At 46.1% G+C, this 19,395-nt stretch overlaps 1 non-coding gene across 1 annotated transcript; it reads left to right on the top strand.

Annotated features, from left to right (window-relative positions):
- The first annotated feature begins 14,487 nt into the window (after positions 1-14,487).
- On the top strand, positions 14,488-14,621 carry LOC142449610 (small nucleolar RNA SNORA31). The gene has a single exon (XR_012784744.1). It is a non-coding gene; the product is annotated as a small nucleolar RNA SNORA31 (small nucleolar RNA).
- The last annotated feature ends 4,774 nt before the right edge of the window (positions 14,622-19,395 follow it).

Raw genomic sequence — 19,395 nt, 5'->3', positions numbered from 1 at the left:
GCACAGAGTATTAACCCACCCAAAGGGAGGCTATTGTTTATATCTCCACAGGGAAAGAGGGATCAGACTTCAACCCAGTGGTCCAAGATGTGAATGCAATATGTCGGTGTGTAGAGAACCAGTGGAGAGGTCTGGGAGGCTGGCCCCAATCCCAACTACTAAGTGGACACCTGCCCCTCCCCTCAGAGGAATTTTTTTTCAAAGGACAGCATTGAATCTACAGCACCAGAAGAGGGACATAACTGATCAGAGCACACAGGAGCAGATGAAGGGGGAGGAGGAGAGAGTGGAGCACATCCTGGCCCACCAGGCCGTGAGGACGATGTTCCCAATTAGAGCAGCCAGTCAACAGAGAGGACCACATGGCCGGCCCCACTAAGAGATATGACGCCCCTCACTGACCCATAGCCCTATAGGGGACAACACCAGAGACACAGTGTGGGAATTGCACCCAATCGGATCCTGCTACACTGAGGCAAAACATTAAAGGGGTGCAACAGAACAGCAAGCGAATGGAGCAGCAAGGTCCCCAGGGAATGCTGAAGGTGGACTTTGTGGCCAGGGCAGGGTGCCCCAACAGACTGGACTGGAAAACACTCCTAAAGGCCAAAAAACAATCCTTGAACTAACTACAAGTTTTTCTTTCTTGTTGTCTTGTGGTTTTTTGTCATTGGTTTGTTGTTGTTGTATATTGTTGCTTGGTTTTGCTCTGTCTTGTTTTTGTGCATGTTATTATCTCCGCAGGTCTGTCTAAATAGGATAGGCTGGATGAAAAACTGGAGGAGAAAATAACGGGACTGACAGTTCCATGGGGACATGGGGGAGGGTAGAGGTGGGGGGAAAGGTAGTGGTGTGAATAAACCCAGGGACAAGGGAACAACAAGTGATCCAAATTGGTGGTGAGGAGCGTGTGGGAGGCCTAGTTGGGAATGATCAAGGGTAATGTAACCAAGAGGAATTGCTGAAACCCTTGTGGGACTGAGCATGATAGTGGACAGGAGGGACATCAAAGGAAACAGAGGAAAGAGCTGGGAGGCAAAGTGTATTTAGAGAGGTCTAGATAAAGACATGTATATATGCAAATATATTTATATATGAGGATGGGGAAATAGATCTATGTGCATATATTTATAGGTTTATTATTAAGATAGCAGAAGGACATTGGGCCTCCATTCAAGTACTCCCTCAATGCAAGAACTTTCTTCTATTAAATTGGCATTCTATGATGCTCATCTTCCCGACACAACTACTGAAGACAAAGAGGGTGAACAAACAAATGTGGTGAAGAAAGCTGATGGTACCCAGCTATCAAAAGATATAGCATCTGGAGTCTTAAAGGCTTGAAGGTAAACAAGCGGTCATCTGGCTCAGAAGTAATAAAGTCCACATGGAAGAAGCACACCAGCCTGTGTGATCACGAGGTGTTGAAGGGATGAGTTATCAGGAACCAAAGAACAAAAAATCATATCATTGTATGCTCACCTTACTGATACAACCGCTGAAGACAAATGGGTGCATAAGCAAATGTGGCGAAGAAAGCTGATGGTGCCTGGCTATCAAAAGATATAGCGTCTGGGGTCTTAAAGGCTTGAAGGTGAACAAGTGGCCATCTAGCTCAAAAGCAACATGGCCCACATGGAAGAAGCACAGCAACCTGTGTGATCATAAGGTTTCAAGGGATCAGGCACCATCAGAACAAAAATCTTACCATAGTGAATGAGTGGGGGAGTGCCGAGTAGAGACCCAAAGCCCATTTGTAGGCCACTGGACATCCCCTTACAGGTCTTGGGGAGGAGATGAGCCAGTCAGGGTGTGATGTAGCAACCATGAAAAATACAACTTTCCTCTAGTTCCTAAATGCTACATCCCCCCTCCCTCTGTCATGATCCAAATCCTACCTTACAAGTCTGGCTAGACCAGAGCATATACACTGGTACAGATGGGAACTGGAAGCACAGGGAATCCAGAGCAGATGATCCCCTCAGAGCCAGTGGTGTGAGTGGCGATACTGGGAGGGTGGGTTGGAAAGAGGGAACCAATTTCAAGGATCTACATGTGACCTCCTCCCAGGGGGACAGACAACAGAGAAATGAGTGAAGGGAGCCATGGGACAGAGTAAGATATGACAAAATGATAATTTATAAATTATGAAGGATTCATGAGGGAGGGAAGAGTGGGGAGGGAGGGAAAAAATGAGGACATGATGCCATGAGCTTAAGTGGAGAGCAAATGTTTTGAGAATGATGAGGGTAACGAATGCACAAATGTGCTTTACACAATTGATGTATGTATGGATAGTGATAAGAGTTGTATGAGCCCCTAATAAAATGATTTAAAAAAATAAATGAGATTTTGGGATGAAGATGGCCGACAGGGACACCCGCATACTCTGAGAGCTCCTCCAAACAAAGCGGGCTTGGCGACCAAGTAGCTGAATAGTAGGAGTCTGGTGAGTGAAATATCCCCCTGGGACAGCACCCCAGTCCCACCCCACGCATTTGTCCTGAGCAGGGGTCTAGGTGAAAGAGGACCGGACTCGTGGGACATCTCTGGTCACTAAGCTGCCGTGAGCTCACTGGCGACTGGCCTAGGCTCCATCCCCAAACCGGACCCCAGCCCAGAGCCGCTTGCCTGCCCTGCCTAGACAGGCGCAGCAGGTCACGCTCCCCTACACCAGTGGCCCACTCGCAGATCCCCGCTGGGAGAGAAGCTTTCCTCTCCTGCGGTTCCCCTCTCCCAGCAGGGCAGCGATCTGCCATCGGGCCCGCGTCCCTCCCTCCATTCATCCAAGCTCCGGGGAGCGGACCCGCGGGTTGTCTGGCGACCCCCACGGGGGACTATCCACCCGCACCGCTGCCGCGGACCTCTCCACCTGCCCTCCGTGCGCCGGCCTCCTACCCCCGCCCGCCCCACCCGCCCCTGGCAGCCTAGCGCCAGCTCCACTCCTGGCCGGGACCCTGCGCTGAGCACTTCCCGCCGACGGGAGCCATAGCCCAACCCGCGCCTGTCCTGGACCCTGAGCTTCAGCGGAGCGCTGAGGCCCACGCTGCTGAGTCTGACCGCCAAGGGCCCCTCCCTGCGCAAGGCACAAGAGTAGGTGCCCTCCCCAGGGTGCTGCGGGGACCCCGGCGGCCGCGACTCTGAGCCTGAGCGGAGGATGGGCACCATTGTCCCCTGCGGTTTCGCGCCAAGCCTCCTTTGCCGGCGCCATTACCCCCTGCGGTTTCGCGCCAAGCCACTACTGTCCGCGGGGTTCTGAGCTCAGAGCGGGGCGGAGGGAGAACACCATTGTTCCCTGCAGTGTTGCGCCACTATCTGCGCAGCTGTCCAAGGGGCCTCCCCGCGCCCGCTCACAGCCCGGGCAGATCAAACATTCCACCTGCAGCGGAGCCTAGGACTCGGCTTTGCAGTCCCTGAGGAGCCGTCGGTGAGCTCCAGACAGCTCTCACCACCTGGGGCCCTGTGGGGTCCCCAGTGCCAGCCCTAAGCCTGCCGCTGCCTGCCCCAGCCACCCCAGGAGACGGCACGGTGGCCTGAGCCTCCACACAGTACCCTTAGCTGCCCTAGCACTTCCCAGCTTGAGCAGGAGGACCTCCAGTGGGGAGCGGCTGGACCTGGGAGGGCTTGCTGAGCTGAAGAGCATTCCCAACAACACATAGATCAGCACCACATCTTGGGACAATATGAACTCAGCCACTTTTGCGCTCTATTAGGCATCACCAGTGCTTAGAGGGAAAGGGGGAAATTTTCAGACATTCACATCTACACATCCTCCATCTAGCATAGATTTTTTTTCTGTTTTGTGTGTGTGTGTGTGTGTGTGTGTGTGTGTTTGTTGGTTTTTTTTCTTTCTTTTTGTTTTTTTTGCCTTTTGGGTGTTTTTTGTTTGTTTTGTTTTTTATTCCTTCTTCCCTTTCTTTTACTTTCTGTGCTGTATTCTCTCTCCTTCCTTCCTACTTTTTCATTAATGCTTGTACTTCTCTTCTGCCCCTTTTCTATAGATTCACCTTCTCTCTCTTTTCTTTCTTCTCCTTCCACCTCTACTAGTATCGCAGCTTGTCCCTCTTCTATTATAGATTCTCTTCCCTCTCCCCCCAATTTTTTCTTCCTCTGCCCAATATTATGTTAAAAACTATTTTTATATCATTAACCTTTTAAATCCTTTTTATTACTTACCCCCCTCCTCATAAAGGGGGCTGCTAAGGGTTCCTTGTGACACCTGGTCAAAGCAGCCTGAGGGCACTCACTGAGGCCCCAGCCCCCACCCCAGCTGCTGAAACATCTCGGCACTGTGGGTCACCAACCCGACAGGGAACTTGGTCTACACAGCAGTCTGACCCACCCTTACAGTAGGTCATAGGCAATCTCCTGAAAGAATCCTTAACAACAACATATATAAGGTTACTCCTGTCTCCCAGAAGCATGGGGCCTATGAAAGGATCAAGGAAAAATCAACAGACCATATTACTCCCAACAAAAAAATCAGAGAAACGAGGCACTTTAACAGACCTAACGTCACTCATAGAAGAAACAGATATAGATCAGCCACAAAAGGAAATCTTCAGAACTCTGCTTGCAGTAATACAGGAGCTAAGAGAAGCAAATCAAAATAAGGATGCAACGATAGAGGGGATGAAATGCACAATAGAGGGGATGAAGTCCACAATAGAGGGGATGAATACTATCCACCAAAAGGAACTGCAGAAACTAACAGAGGAGGTAGCAGAGGCCACACAAAAGGTCACAGAAGCTATATCTAGGCTTGAGGAGGCTGAGAACCGTATCAGTGAACTCGAGGATGCTCAAACCAAATGAAGCAAGCGAGAAAAACAATCAGATAGGAAAATTAAAGAAACAGAAGACAGCCTGAGATCAATGACAGATGCTATGAAGAGGAATAATATTCGAATAATCGGTCTACCGGAACACAACATAACACACAAATCGACTGCCAACATAGCAAAGGAATTTCTGGAAGAAAATTTCCCCAACCTAACAAAGGAGAATCCGACTCTCATACAGGAAGCAGAGAGGACGCCGGCTAAGCTAAACACCAAGAAGAACACGCCAAGACATATAATTGTAAAATTATCCAACTTAGATGAAAAAGAGAAAATTTTATGAGCATCAAGAGAAAGGAAGACAGTCACATACAAAGGAGCGCAGGTAAGAATATGCTCAGACTTATCAGCAGAAACCATGAAGAGGAGGAGAGAATGGAGCAACATCTTCCAAAAACTGAAAGATAAAAATGCCTCCCCCAGAATCCTATACCCTGCCAAGTTATCCATTAAGATAGAGGGTAAGATAAGGGTCTTCCAGGACAAGGAAGAACTCAAAAAATATGCTGCAAGTCACCCGACCCTGCAGAACATACTGGCTGACTCACTATGGCCAGAAGATCAAGCTCCAACTAGAACCACCAGGAGACCACCATATAGCCCATCTCCATCTAGAAGCCAACATGCCAGCAACACGTACCAGGACAACACGGTCTCAGATGGAAAAGACGACAGGATAGAAACCCTCCACTCAAACACAGTACACTGATATGAAGGAAGATAGGCAAAGACACAAAACAGAATGGCAACCATGAAGCCAGAGATAGTAATAATCACTCTGAATACAAATCGGCTCAATTCATACGTTAAAAGAAAGAGGCTGGAGGATTGGATTAGAAAACATAACCCATCAATCTGCTCCCTGCAAGAGACATACCTTAAGCGAGCAGACAAGCATATGCTGAGAATAAAGGGCTGGCAGAAAGTTTACCAAGCAAATGGTAACTCCAAGAAGGCAGGAGTGGCTATCTTAATCTCCGACAAAATGGATTTCAAGATGAAAAACATAAAAAGAGACAAAGAGGGACACTACATAATGCTCAAAGGCTCAGTAAACCAGGAAGCACTTAGCATACTGAATATTTACGCACCTAATAATGGCGCGGGAAATTTCGTCAAACAAACTATTAAAAAATGACAGAAGAAATCACGGAAACAACAATAATAGTGGGGGACTTCAACACTCCACTATCAGAGAAAGACAGGTCACAGGGAAAGAAGCTCAGCAAAGAGGCCAGAGAGCTAAACAATGTAATTAGGCAACAGGGCCTGATAGACATCTATAGAGCCTTTCATCCAAAAGCAAAAGGTTTCACATTCTTCTCCAATCCACACGGATCTTTCTCAAGAATAGATCACATGCTGGGACACTAGGCCAGCCTGAGTAAATTCAAACACATAGATATTATTCAGACGTCTTTCTCAGACCACCATGCCATAACGCTGGAGATTAATAGGAGGGCACCCAGAAAAGCAAGGGCCACCAATTGGAGACTAAACAACGATCTCCTGCGACATGAATGGGTTAAGGTCCAGATCAGAGAGGATATCAGGAAGTTTCTAGAAACTAATGAGAACGAGCATACAACATATCAAAACTTATGGGACACTGCAAAGGCAGTTATCAGAGGTAGCTTGATATCACTGAATGCATATATGAAAAAAGAAGAAAGGCATATGACAGATATGTTAACACAAAACCTCCAACAACTAGAACAGAGTCAACAGAACTACCCCTCCAATAGCAAGAGAAAAGAAATAATAAAAATCAGGGCAGAGTTAAACCAGTGGGAAGACAAAAGAACAATGCAAAGGATTAACACAACTAGAAGCTGGTTTTATGAACGAATTAATAAAATTGACACTCCTCTGGCAAAGCTTACCAAAGATAGAAAGGAGCAAACATCAATAGCCAGGATGAGGGATGAATCGGGGGCAATAACAACAGACCCCAATGAGATAAAAAGGATAATCACAAAGTACTATGAAGGTTTGTATTCTAATGAATTCAGAAACCTGGAAGACATGGATAAATATTTAGAAAAACAATCTATCCCTAGATTATCTGAGACAGAGGTCAAGAACCTCAACAAACCCATAGCGAAGGAAGAAATAGAGAGTGTCATCAAAAACCTACCAAGGAAAAAGGCCCCAGGGCCAGATGGCTACACAGCAGAATTTTACCAAACATTCAGGGAAGAGCTGACACCGATCCTCCACAAAGTATTCCATAACATAGAAAAGAACGGCAAGCTCCCAAACTCATTTTACGAAGCCAGCATTACTTTGATACCCAAACAGGGAAAAGACCCCACAGGTGTAGAGAATTATAGAACAATAGCTCTAATGAACATAGATGCAAAAATCCTTAACAAAATATTGGCCAATAGAATACAAAGGAACATCAAACATATCATTCACCACGACCAAGTAGGATTCATCCCAGCGATGCAGGGATGGTTTAACATCCGAAAATCCATCAATATCATACACCACATCGAGAAGAAAAAGGATAAAAACCATATGATAATATCCATAGATGCAGAAAAAGCATTTGACAACATCCAACACCCATTCCTAATCAAAACACTCATGAAGATAGGATTGGAAGGTAAGTTCCTCAAGCTCATACAAGCTATCTATGAAAGACCAACAGCCAACATCATAGTCAATGGAGAAAAGACAAGAACAATACCACTGAAAAAGGGTACAAGACAAGGATGCCCCCTGTCCCCTCTTTTATTCAATTTCGTTTTGGAGGTTCTAGCTAACAACATAAGACAGCGGAAGGACATCAAAGGGATCCAGTTGGGAGAGGAGGAGGTGAAACTATTGTTATTTGCAGATGACATGATCCTATACATTGAAGACCCCCAAAACTCCACAGTTGGAATACTTACAGGAATAGAGGAATACGGAAGAGTAGCAGGATACAAGATCAATAAACAGAAGTCGGTAGGGTTTCTCTACACATCGGACAGGGCCATGGAAGAGGCGATTAAGAGGGAAGTACCCTTCACAGTAGCCAAGAACAAACTGAAATACCTAGGAATATATTTAACAAAAAATACTAAAGACCTTTATAAGCATAATTATAAAACCCTATTACAGGAAACCAAAAGTGACCTTCACAAATGGATGACCCTCCCCTGCTCATGGTTAGGTAGGCTGAACATAGTAAAGATGACAGTTCTTCCTAAAGCACTCTACAAGTTCAATGCTATACCAATCCAATTACCATCAACCTTCTTCAAAGAATTGGAAAAACTGACCACCAACTTCATATGGAGAGGGAAGAAACCCAGAATTAGCAGAGAACTCCTCAAGAAGAAGGACACAATTGGAGGACTCGCCCTACCTGATTTTAATGCCTACTACACAGCTACAGTGGTCAAAACAGCATGGTACTGGCACAATGATAGACACTCAGACCAGTGGAAAAGAATAGAAAGCCCAGGAGTAAAATCATCAGCATATAGACAACTGATCTTCGACAAGGGTCCCAAAAACGTCAAGTGGGAAGCAGATGCCCTCTTTAATAAGTGGTGCTGGAAACAATGGATATCCACATGTAGAAAGTTGAAACAAGACGTCTACCTCACCCCATGCACAAGAATACACTCAAGGTGGATCACAGATCTAGAAGTCAACCCCCAAACCATCAGGACCATTAAGGAGGGAATCGGGACTAATCTCAGAGCACTGGCCCAGGGAGCACATAGGCTCACTGCAACAGGGAAGGGGACACACACAGGTGAACTGGAAATCGACAAATGGGATCTAATAAGAATAAAACACCTGTGCACCTCGAAAGACTTTGCCAAGAGGGTGACAAGGCAACCCACAGACTGGGAGAAGATTTTTAGTAATGACACATCAGACAAAGGGCTCATTACTAAAATCTACAACACCATCGTGACCTGCAAAAAGAGGAAAACTGTTAACCCCCTAAGGAAGTGGGCAAAAGAAATGAGAAGAACTTTCACTAGAGAGGAGATCAATATGGCCAATAAACATATGAGAAAGTGCTCTAAGTCCCTTGCCATAAGAGAAATGCAAATCAAAACAACCATGAGATACCACCTAACACTCCTGAGGCTAGCCCAGATCAGTAAATCAGAGAGCAACAAGTGTTGGAGGGGCTGTGGTGAAGTAGGAACCCTCCTCCACTGCTGGTGGTCGTGCAGATTTGTACAGCCACTGTGGAAAGCAATCTGGCAATACCTAAAGAAAATGGAAATTGATCTACCTTATGACGCAGCCATCCCTCTACTGGGCATATACCCGGTTGAAGCAGCAAATAAAACACGACCAGTCATATGCACTCCAATGTTTATTGCGGCACAATTCACAATAGCAAAGACTTGGAAACAGCCTAAGTTTCCATCGATAGACGAGTGGATTAGCAAACTTTGGCACATACACACAATGGAGTATTATGCAGCACTGAAAAGCACCGATGAGCACATGAAACACGTTATTTCATGGGAAGAGCTGGAAGGAATTATGTTAAGCGAGGTAAGCCAGACCCAAAGGGACAGGTACAACATGAGTCCCCTGAGGTAAGTACAATCAGCATGACAGAAATAGAAGAATAAACATCCATCCCACAATAAATGGGAGGAAGCATAGATAGTTGGAGGGAGGACAGGCCACACCTAGGGAGGTACATGAGAGCCCAGCTTAAAGAAGGAGTAGTGGGGTAGGGAGAGGGAGAACCGGGAGGGGGAGAATCCGAATGGATGGTATGGGGGGGGCAGTGTACTAACCCACTCGGGGGAGAGTATCAGTTGTGACCCCACAGAACTGGAACATGCATACGGACCCCAACACGACACACCAAACAAGAAGGGCAACACAAAGTACAGAGGTCTACACAAAGAGGCTGGACGACAAGCCGGCCCAAACCAGAATTAGGCTGACCCCCACACTCGAAGGGAATACCACAGAAACAAAAATAGATCGTCTGGAGTGGAAAAGGAACTGACCCACCACACCACATCCAGAAGGAAGCTGAAACAAAAGAAGGAGAAAGGACGTAGTGGAGTACACCTGGGTCCACCAAGCCCAAAGTCGATAGACCAGCTAGAAGGGCCCATCATACAGAGAGGACCATTCAGCTGACCACACTACGAGATACGACATCCTGCACCAACACATGGCCCTACACGGGACAGCACCTGAGACACAATGGGGGATGGGCGACTGAGCTGACCCCGCCACACTGAGGCAAACACTGGGGGCGTGCAATGGAGCAGCGGAGGAAGCAGAGCAAAGGGAGCCCAAGGGAGTATAAAGGATGGTCTTCCGGGCCAGGATGTGGCGCCTCACAAGCTACACCTAGAAAACACTCCTAAAGGCCAACGAAAGGACCTTGAACTACTAGCAATTTTTCTTTTAATATTTGCTATCTTTTTGTTTAGTCTTTTTTAATTTGTTTTGTTTTTTACCTTGTAAATTTTGTATGTTAGTGGCTTTTCTGCTTATCAGCGTGTCGATGTTGCTTCTGTCAAAGCCATGTTCTTATGGGCCACTTGGGCACAGTCAAAGTCATATCCATTTGTATGCACATATTACTATGTCAGCAGGTCCACCTAGACAAGATAGGCTGGACAAATAATGAGAGAAGAAAACAACAGGACCAATGGTCCTGGAGGGACATGAGAGCGTGGGAGGTAGGGGAAGGGAGGAGGTGTCGCCCAACACAGGGACAAGGGAACAGCGAATGGTTCAAAACCAGAGGAGGGAGGGGAGGGGAGGACTGGAAGGGAGTGACCAAGAGCAAGCTAACTGAGAGGAACTACTGAATCCAGAATGAAGGCTAAATATGGTATTGGGTCAGGAGGAAAGCGAAAGGAAATAGAGGAAAGGAGTAGGAGGCAAAGTGCATACAGAGAAGCCTAAATACAGACATGTACATATGTAAATATATTTATGATTATGGGGGGCAATAGATTTATATGCATATATTTATAGGTTTAGTAGTAGGGTAGCAGATGGACATTGGGCCTCCTCATGCATAATCCCCCAATACAATAGCACCTAGCCCTGCTAAGCAGCCATTGCAGGATACCCATCTTCCCGACATGATCACTGAAGACAGCCGTGTGTGTAAGCAAATGTGGTGAAGAAAGCTGATGGGGCCCAGCTATCAAAAAAAGATATAGCGTCTGGGGTCTTAAAGGCTTGAAGGCAAATAAGTGGCCATCTAGCTCAGAAGCAACAAAGCCCACAGAGAAGAAGCACACAGCCTAAGCGAATACAAGGTGTTGAATGGACCATGTAGCAGATACAAAGGAACAAAAACAATCATTGTGTGATCACCTTCCTCACATAATGGCTGAAGACGAAAGTGTGCATAAGCAAGTGTGGTGAAGAAGGCGGATGGTGCCCGGCTACTGAGAGATATAGCGTCTGGGGACTTAAAGGCTTGAAAGCAAACAAGCGGCCATCTAGCCCAGAAGCAACCGAGCCCACACAGAAGCAGCACACCAACATAGGTGACCATGAAGTACAGAGGAGACCAGGTCTCCAACATCAAAGGTGGGGTGGTGGTGAGAATCACATCAACGTGAAAGAGGGGGAGTGCATGATGGGGACCCAATGCCCACCTGTAGACAGCTGGACACCCCTTCCAGAGGGGTAGTGAGGAGGAGATGGGCCACTCAGGGTTCAGTGTAGCAACAATGAAACTCAAAACCTTCCTCTAGTTCCTGAACGCTTCCTCCCCTCCCAATCATCATGACCCAATCCTACCTTGCCTTGCGGACCTGGTTATACCTGAGGATGTACAGCGGTGCAGTGGGGATCTGGAGGCACAGGGAATCTAGGACAGACGAACCCCTCAACACCAGCGGTGGGAGTGGCGACACCAGGAGGGAAGGGCATGTAGAAAGGGAGAACCAATCTCGGAGATCTATGTGTAACCTCCTCTCTGGGAGATTGGCAAGGGGGAGGCGGGTGAGGGGAGACACTGGGGAGTGTAAGATAAGATATAATAATTATTTATAAACTATCAAGGGACCAGGGGTGGGATCGGGGAGGGAGGGGCATGGGGGGAAAAAAAGGGAAACCGAGCTGATTCCAGGAACCCAAGTGGAAGGTGAATTATGAGAGTGACGAGTGCAACGAAATTATAAGGGTGCTTTGCTCAATTGATGTATGTACAGATTGTGATAAGAGCCTTATGAGCCCCAATAAAAAGATTAAAAAAAAAAAGAGAACACTAAAAAAAAATGAAGAAAGAATAGCTTCTTGGATTATTTGCTCAAGATAGAGATTTAATTCAGAGCTTTTAGGAGATATAAATTATAACTTTGCCCATACATATGTGTCTCATGGAGTGTCTATTAACTACTTCTGAAACTATTGTTCTGTCTTTCTATTTCCAAAACTCTGGTCATTGTTAGTTGTTTTTATTCTAGCCTTGAATTATCAGCCTCAAATATTTTATCAGCATTTTATATTTTATATATTCGTTTGTCAATTTGAGGAATAGGAGTGTAGGGGTGGAGTCTAGCCTGCCAATGAGGTCTCTGTGTGGGCATGGCTTTCTTCTGAGAATTCTGGGAAATATGGTTTTCCAAAGACTCTCACGACACTCCCTGGGGATAATGACATTCTATGAATTTTCCATGAAAGTATATGGTACGTCACAACTAATATCAACAAATGTATATATATGAATATGCGTGTATGTTTGTTTAAATACCATAAAATCCAGTGATATATATTTTTTAAGTTTATTCTATGGAGAACATAATTTTAAACAGTAAAGTACCTTGCTAACATTTTCAGTCTTTGCTAACAAAGCAACAAACACAAAATGGATTCCTTGCCACTAATGGGGGGTTTGCAGTTGCCTCATTTTATTGTCTGTGACTTTGTCAGCAATACTACAATTGTAAGAAGCAGAATTGTAAAAAGCTGTTGTTGGTTTCCTTTTTCTTTCCCACTGTAACTTTATCTTTCATCACACCTTAGGACAGGTTTTAAATTGCAGTATACACTGTCTAAAACAAGAGGCTGTGACCAATCTAGTTGGGAATACAAAGTCTTTCTCTTTGTTCACTACAATAGTAACCAAGGATCAATGTCTGTTCATTTTAACTTGCTCTTTTGCACATGAGAAGAAAGTCAAGTTCCCATCAGTCTTCTAGGAGAGGTTATTATTATGGAAATCTTCCTCCCTTTGAAAAATTGCTCCCTTAATTCTTATGCTTCAGAAGAATTCAGACATGTGTCTCTTCCTGGATCCACTTATTCTGGTTCTGTTCTTGTGAAATCATCTCTGCCAGTGAAGTTCTCTTCTTCACACACACCCCCTCTCACCACCTTCCCACCAGCAGTCTTGTGTTGTTCCTCCCAGGAGTGGGCGCAGGGTTATTAATTGAACTGATATGGGAAGCTTTACAACGTCTGCTGTCTGCTCCTTGGTGGTCACTGGCCCATTCCACATCTCGCTACTCAGCTTTGGGTTGAACAAGTGCAGGTCTCTGATACACATACGGATCAACATGGCTTTACCTATGACCACCAGTGGCCCCCAAATGTGGCTGCATCTCTTGACTTAGACCAGCTGTTCTCAACCTGTGGGTCGTAACCCCTTTGTGGGGTCGAACAATCCTTTCACAGGGGTCACCCAATTCATACTAGTAGCAAAATGACAGTTATGAAGTAGCAATGAAAATAATTTGATGGTTGGGGGGTCCCCACACCATGAGGAAGTATATGAAAGGGTCGGGGCCTTAGGAAGGTTGAGAACTGCTGGCTTAGAAGGAAACCCACTTGGCTTCTCTGGCCTACCAGACCCTTCTTAGCCTGCTCCCTGTTTCACTCGATTCCATCCCTATCTTCTTTCTTCTCCAGCACACCACCCTTAATGTTGCCCCAAATTCTCCCACTTGGCTTCGTCTTGTAGATGCCTACCTCTCCCCTCAGCTTCAGATGTTCACCACCTCCTCCCAGACCCGTCTGCAGAGAAGTGCACAGGGCCGACTCCATATCCTTCTAGTAGCTGCTTAGACGGCACTTCCTTGGAGGGGCCTTCCTAGATCCACCAAACTGAACGCTCATCACTGCTTACTTCCAATTCTGCTTTATGTTTATTTCTAACACTTATCTGTAGGAAACTGCTGATGTAATTCTTTATGTATCTTTCGCTTACACTAGACTATAAACCCTGTAGTAGCAGGGGTTTATCTTATCCATAAACATATCCTGAGGTCGTCTGCTTTCACAATGAAATCTAGAAATGTATTTTATCCCGGACAGGGCATTTTGCAGCGATCGAGGACAAAGCATTTGGAAGGCCCAAATCGAAGGTGCTCTGTTGACACTGCGGATCAGGCGCTGGGCTGCTAACGGAAGCCAGACGGTCATTCTGAGGCAGACCAATGAGACCGTGTGCTCCCTTCAAGATTGACAGTCTCTGAACCTTGGGTTGGGTCACTGTGGGTCTGAATTGAGTCAATGTCAGTGGGGATTCCAGATCAAAGGAACCCCAAAGGTGAAACAGTTAAGCCCTCACCTCTTACTTAAAAGGTGGGTTGTCCCAACCCATGTAGTGCTGCTGTAGGGAAACAAACTAACAAACCAAAAAACGTGGTCAATCTGTCCCTGTAAAGAATATAGTCTAGAAAATCCTGAGCATCCTCTGATAGACCTGGGGCAAGTGACCGTTAGTTCTTCTGGTCTGCACTAGGATGCGAAAGAATACAAAGTCCCTGCGCTTTCTGTCTGTCTTTGTGGCAGGTCCAGATTGAATGAGGGATTACATAGCAAAAAAGAAGAAAGACAGAAAGAAAGAAAATCCTAAGGGGGCAGTTCTACTTTGTCGCATGGGGTCACTGCAAGTGGACATGGACTTGACAGCACCTCCCCAATATAAGCAATATGAAATTGTACTCTAAGCCTGAGGGATTTTGTTGCTGTTGTTTGGGGGATTTATTGGATCATTGATGTTATTGTCATCAGCTGTTGTACTGGTTTTCAAAGAAAAGGAAAGAGAAACATCTTTCTGTTCCTAGCCCCCAAAGCCCAGAGCGCAACATTGTGGTAATCAATGAGGAATTGTTTCCATAGTGATAACAATAACTTCTTAACTGACCCCTCTCAGCTGGTTTTTCTCTGAGCTATAACACTCAAATAACATTTCAAATACCTTTGGCATCACCCATGGGGGACAGGTTTCAAAGGAATTGTCCAGCCTAAAACAGGGTACGCAGAAAGGCCTAAAGAAAACCATTCAAGGAAACCCCTGAGGATCATAACAGTGTAGCCCCAACTGTGCTGGCAGATGAACCCTGAAAGCTGGGAGATGCCCCACACCCGCATACTGGGGCCACAGCTGTGGACTAGAGCCTATCAAGGGTCGTGAAATCACAAAGGCCCGGGCAATGTTTCATTTCGTGTACGTGGCTTATCAGGGATCAAAACCAGCCCTGCAGCAACTAACAACAAGGGTCACCTCCGAGGAAAACATAAAACAAGAAATCTCTAAAGTGGTGATTCACTGTCTAAGAAATCGCAACATGAACATGGTGGTGTATTAAAGAAAGAATGCATTGTCAACTTCTAGGCCTGCAGTATACGAAGGCTCACCATAGTATTATGGTGACCATATTTTCCCCATTTTTTTCAGCTCCTGTCTTATAATATGTATGTGGAGCTTTGTTTACATTGTTTCCACCCTCAGTGTCTGTGTTAAGGGCAGCTCCTCTGAAGAGGCTTTCTGGGTGGGCTCACTAATCATGATGTCAATTATTTGCACTAGTCATTCCTGAGTTGTAAATAGCCCCTACTGAGTCTGCATTTCAGGCAAATATAGCTCCATATTGCTTGGAATCATTCAGGTTTGAAAATTTGCAGTCAGACTCCCTGATCTCTGGGGACATTTAATTGAGACCGTGGCTCAGAGAGAACACCTTAATCGCAGTGTAGAGAGACACCCCCCCCACCTCTGGGCCTTCCCAGGATGTCATGTGGCAGGGGTGGTCTGAACGAGCAACGAATAGGATAAAGAAAAGACGTGCTTCCAAACATTTAAAAAAAAAAAAAAAGGGTCTGTTTTTGTGCCGTAGATAATTGGAGTGGAGATGGGTGATCCAAAGAGAGCAAAGGAAGTTCAAGGAGGCTAGCGCAGTGTACTGCTGGAGACAGAAAGCCTGACCTGAGAGGGACCTGAAGTGGTCAGGAGAGAAACCATAATGTCCTGACTAGGGTGCTGTTTTCACTCTGAGATAGGAGATGCCTGAAATCCCAAATGTATTTTCTAATGCTTTGCCAGTAGCATCTGATAGAAGTAAATTAACAAAGAACTGTCTGACAATTAACTGTGTCAGTTGCCTCTCCCTGTCGGCAAACCGCCAGATAGTGAACTGATTCGTTTCCTCACCCCTTTGGCATCTGCAACCTCTGATATTTGTAAACAGCCATCACACTGCCTCTTAATCATCATCCGATCGAGCTGCACATGGTCTAATCCTCGCTGTTCCATCCATTCCTCCAGCCAGTTAAGTAATTTTCCTTGCTCTTTCTGTTCCTCTGGCCCATTTGTTCATCTCTGGGAAAACTGGCACCGCATTCTTTCAGCTGCAGACTCACAGTTGTATTTGCAATGAATATTTATTGCGTGCTAACTGGGTGCTTGGCCCTGCATTAAGCACTGACAAGGGCTCTGCTTCTGTGATTTATGGCGCTCCCGCCAGGGTGTCCAGGTGGCCCGTGCTCTCCTTCCGCCTCATGCTCTGGGTGCAGCTTGTCTCCTTCCGACAGCGGAGCATGCGATTCTAGCACTAGGCAAAGGCGAATGGCGTTAAGAACTGAAGGCAGAGAATCTTTCTCTTACCCACTGGTGTTTTATTTTTCTTTTATTTCAAAATGTTGCTTTTAGTCTTGTAACTATTGTATTACCTGCATATTAGAAATAAGTTCTCAAAAGTGCCTCCTGCATAAATCTGGTGTTTTCAATACATGGTGCTGAAACCTCACAATTTTGAAAAGCAAAGAATGAATTACGTAATTGTTTCCTACCCCCCAACTGAAGGAGCCCTGCTAACACGTACGGTTAAGCCCTCAGCTGCTAACTGAAGGTCGGCCACTCAAACCCACCCCATCGCTCCACCAAAGAAAGACATGGCAATCCCCCCCACCCCACCCCGCCCCCCGCCCGCGAGACCAGCCTCCCAAACCCTGCAGCCCGCGGATCCACGGTTCCCGACACAACCTCCCTGTTTTTGTGAGTGCAGCAGTGGAATGGGTGAATATACGGCATACACTGGTCTGCTTCAGTTTCCCCAGGGTAACTGAAAACAGATGGGGCTAGAGACAGGTTTGTGCAAACACACTGTCCTATATTCCTCTTGGGGTAAGGATATAGACATCCTGAGCGGACAGCCCATTGCTAAGTTTCTTCTCACCCAATCCAAGGAAGGAGCTGAATGTTTTCATAACAGACATTTTCTTTTATAATATTATCTAAACATCATGAGCACCTTTAAAAATTGGTGTCCGTTACTAAAGTCTGTGGATAGGAGTCCAATCTTGCACACAAGCCACAAAGCACATCACATTAGTCTGTGTGTTAGACGGGGTTCTCTAGAGAGACAAAACCAGATTGCTAGTAGTTATATACATATATTTATAAAGATAGATATATAACACAAATGAACCATTAAATTATATACAGATAGATAGATATATAATATAAGAAATGAACAGTTAAATGATAAATTATAAAGCAGTGAGACACTAGCAGTCTTTTAAGTCTTGAGGGCCACCAGTTCCTCCTCTGTAGAGAGAGCTGGGCTCTAAATCCCCAGGCAGCAAACAGCAAGGCAGGTCCCCAGCTCCAGAGATGTACATGCCAATCATGTGGGCTTAAAGGGACCTCAACTTACAGCGATAGAGTCCACAGGCTAGGCGTCCCACGGATAGTGTACCCTTTAAAATTGAGGCACAGAACAAGCAAGGCAGCCGCACACTGGTCCGGTGATTAAAGAGCAAGAGACAAGAAAGGTGAGGTTCACTGAGCCATTTATCTCTCTGCTCTTCAATTAATCCCACTTGTGTTTTTCGGCCAGGCTGGCACAATAAACTATCACGGTCTGATAGATTTACTTGTGGGAAAATATCATGGAAGAGTTTTCAAGAATTACTAATGGAACATCTTCAATGGATCCCATTTCTGTTCTTCGGGTTGGCTAGTTTCTGACCTTTTCCACTTTGAATAGAAAGCCACGCTAATATTAAAGACTAGGCAGTGAATCTGGTCAATGTGGCACCGAGATACACTTAACAGGATGAACCCACTAAGTTTTTGAACAACTAAGTTCAAGAAACATGCACAAAAACTTCTCAGATCCCAGACCACCAAGTAGACTTGATGCAGTAAACTGAGTATCTATTCAAAGAGCTGAAGAATTAGACCAATAGGACAATGGATTCCCAGGATGGCATCACCTGGCGACTGGTTGCAGAGCATTGTGACCAGGTGGGCACTGCATAGAACAATGACTGAGTTATTCGGGACAGAAAGCACAAAGAGGGCATGACTGCTGGAAGCAATCAAGTGCAAAGAACCCTGGAGATGAACAACAGGATGAGGTCAGGGGAGGGCAGGAGCAACAGAGATCTATCACCGGGGGACTGAGAGAAGTTGCCCAGAGAGCTCGAGAAGCAGATTGCGTCATCAGAATCCTAGTGAAGAAGAAATGGGAGGCAGAAGTAAGGACATAATCACAAGTGAGTAAAGTGAAAGAACAGAGGAATGGTGGGGGCTCCAGCCCCGGGCCAAGGAGAGAGAGTCTCTGGTCCACCTCCCTCCCACTCCTGGGACCTGGCAAGCAGCAACAATTGCAAGTTCCTAAGCTCTCCCCGTCCCACCTGGTGAGCAAGAGCATGAGTGTGCACATGCATTCACCCACGTGCCTCACTCCTGATGAGAGGTGCTGACTGTGAGCGCCCATGCACTTATCCACACACCAACTACTCTGCACCTCTCACCCACCTCTCTCGGCTCCCACTTTCCAACCTGGTGAGTGGCTGGCACCCCTTGTGCCTGCTGGCTATCAAATCTGCTTCGTGCTTCACCTGTGCTCTGACTGGATAGGCAGCAGCAAACCTATGCTCCTAAGGGCTCTAAGTCCCACCAACTGCCCCATAACCTGGCAAGCAGTCGCAGCTTGCCACCATGCCCACCAACCAACTGCCACACCCAAGGTAGGCAGAAAACACACTCTCACATTCTGCTAACATGCCATCCACTCCTGCCTACTGACCTGGGAGCAGTGGGAAAAACTTTCTATCATACACTGCTGGCAGTTGACCCAGAAAGTGGTAGAGAGGGCACACCTTTATACTCATATGCATACCACCTCCCCCCACTTGCCAACCTGGTGCATCAAGAAGATTTTGGTCGCATCTTTCCTACTCACCTATCACACCCAAAACTTGTGCCACTCTACCCACTGAGCAAGTGACATTTTACACTGGCCTAATGACAGATAACAGACAAAGTCTTCCTTGTCAACCCTGCACAACCAGTGAACAGAGT

The sequence above is a fragment of the Tenrec ecaudatus genome, chromosome 5 (genome assembly GCF_050624435.1).
Source record: "Tenrec ecaudatus isolate mTenEca1 chromosome 5, mTenEca1.hap1, whole genome shotgun sequence".
In the NCBI taxonomy this organism is placed as follows: domain Eukaryota; kingdom Metazoa; phylum Chordata; class Mammalia; order Afrosoricida; family Tenrecidae; genus Tenrec; species Tenrec ecaudatus.
This window is presented reverse-complemented; position numbering and strand designations above follow the sequence as displayed.